The sequence below is a fragment of the Bos mutus genome, unplaced genomic scaffold, assembly GCF_027580195.1.
Source record: "Bos mutus isolate GX-2022 unplaced genomic scaffold, NWIPB_WYAK_1.1 CTG634, whole genome shotgun sequence".
Lineage (NCBI taxonomy): Eukaryota > Metazoa > Chordata > Mammalia > Artiodactyla > Bovidae > Bos > Bos mutus.
The window spans coordinates 1-2,342 of record NW_027220114.1 but is presented as its reverse complement, the minus strand read 5'-3'; the positions used below and the strand labels follow the sequence as shown (position 1 = coordinate 2,342).

General features: G+C 49.0%; 1 pseudogene; it reads right to left on the bottom strand.

Annotated features, from left to right (window-relative positions):
- Positions 1–610: 610 nt before the first annotated feature.
- LOC138987085 (5S ribosomal RNA) lies at positions 611–729 on the bottom strand (annotated as a pseudogene).
- Between the last annotated feature and the right edge of the window lie 1,613 nt (positions 730–2,342).

Genomic DNA, 2,342 nt, shown 5'->3' with positions numbered 1-2,342 from the left:
GGGAACTCGCCTCCACCGTTAGTAGGAATGTGAGTTGGTAGAGCCACTATGGAAAAGAGTATGGAGGTTCCTAAAGGAACTAAAACTAGAAGTACCATATGATTCAGCAGTCCCACTCCCAGGCATATATCCACCAAAATTATAACTGAACAAGATACATGCACCGTCTGTGCACATATATCTGTGTGTGCGCGCGGGTGCGCGCGAGCTCGGGCGTTCGCCGGCGAGGATGGGGGTGGGGTGGGGTGGGGGTGGGGCTGGGGCTGGGGCTGGGCTGGTGCAGCCCCCTGGGATTGCCTGAGGCACGCCAAGGGAGCCCCAGACGGAGACCCGCGGGGGTGGGGTGGGGGGGGGGGGCTGGGGCTGGGGCTGGAACTGGTGCAGCCCCCTGGGATTGCCTGAGGCACGCCAAGGAGCCCCAGACGGAGACCCGGGACGGTCGTCTGGTTTCCTGGAAGCCAAATGCGGAGGGGCTCGCGGGCCGCGCGGAGGCAACCCAGGTCTGCAGCGGGAGTCAGTGCCCTGGCCACCCAGCCCCAGGAGGGGCTGGGGCTGCGGGAGCCCAAGAGTTGGGACGTGGGGCGGGGGCTAAAGGAGAGGGAAGGCAAAGAGCCTACAGCACCCGGTATGCCCAGGCGGTCTCCCACCCAAGTACTAACCAGGCCCGACCCTGCTTAGCTTCCGAGATCAGATGAGATAGGGCGCGTTCAGGGCGCTATCGCCTTAGACAGAGGCTGCTGCCACCGGGCGCCCTAAGAGCCCTGCGCTGCACCTCCGTTTCGCTCTGACCTGCCGGTCAGCCATTCCGTCTACAAGTGATTTTACTCTCTCCCCTTTCTCTCCCTGCTTTCTGAGAGTCTCTCTCCTTCCATACTTGATGGTGTAATGAATGGATGCCTTAGATCATTTTCCCTCAACATTTTTTTCTCTTTATTTTTACATTGATTTCTATGAATTCATCTTCAAGTTTATGGATTATTTCTGCTAGCATCTCAAATGTGCTGTTGAACCTATCAATTTTTCATTTCAATTATTTTAGTTTTCAAATCCAGAATTTATGTTAGTTTCCTTTAAAAAAAATAATTTGTAGCTCTTCATTGAGTCTCTCTGTTTGTTGACTTCGTATCATACTGTCATCTAATTCTTCAAACATGGTTCCATTATTTCATTTTGTAGTTATCATTATTTTGATATTTTATCTTTTGACCTTCATACTGAATTTATAAGTGATATACTTATATGAGTTATCAGTGGTATGTTATACAAATGCTTTACTCACCACCATTACAACATTAGAGTTTTCTGAGTTTAACTGTATACTTACCTGTCCCAGCAGGTTGATAAAGAGTCCAAGCCTAAGCCCCTTTAAGGAGGAGGCAAGCTTGCTTTCTTTTTTTTCATTCTTTTGCCTAAGACAAGTAGGCATTGTAGGGAGCAGTATCTCAGGTTCAAGGACATTCCTCTTTTGAGCTTTGGATGTATGTTATAGGAAAGGGTCTGGGCAAAACGCTCACATCCTTGAGATGTTTTTTGTCTATTCTCAGAGGCTAGTTGAGAAGTATATATGGCCCCACTTAAATTAGTGAGCCCCTTCTGATGTCTGTGTCAGAAGCTTTTTCTGTCACCTTCACTTTAAATAAAATATACACAAAGCTCTGAGTGACTGAGACTGTCTTTGGCCCCAGAGTAATATCTTCTTCTTAGACACCATGAATCCAGTGGCATCGGTCACCGTTGACTGCTAGGTTATCATCTTGGGGGGCTTGTCCAAGATCTTCAAGACAAGATAAGAACACTCAGAGTTGAGATTCTTTTGCTCTTTTACTGTGGTCTCTACTTTACTACGGAGAAGGCAATGGCACCCCACTCCAGTACTCTTGCCTGGAAAATCCCATGGGTGGAGGAGCCTGGTAGGCTGCAGTGCATGGGGTCGCTAAGAGTTGGACACGACTGAGTGACTTCACTTTCCCTTTTCACTTTCCTGCATTGGAGAAGGAAAGGGCAATCCACTACAGTACTCTTGCTTGGAGAACCCCAGGGGTGGGGGAGCCTGGTGGGCTGCCAACTCTGGGGTCTGACTCAACAGAGTCAGACACGACTGAAGCAACTTAGCAGCAGCAGCAGCAGCAGCAGCTACTTTACTAAATCAGAAGCATGTGGACTGAATTTCTTTTCCCCAGTCAGCTTTTCCTGGTCCCTCTGACCATTTCATATCTGCTTGGGGAATTAAAGTTATTAACCTTGTGTGCCGGATTGTAGACTTTCAAGGGACTTGCAATCCATGCTGTTATTGTGCTTTTCTAGCAAGGCCCCCACTCCAAGTTTTACAGGACACTGCAGAC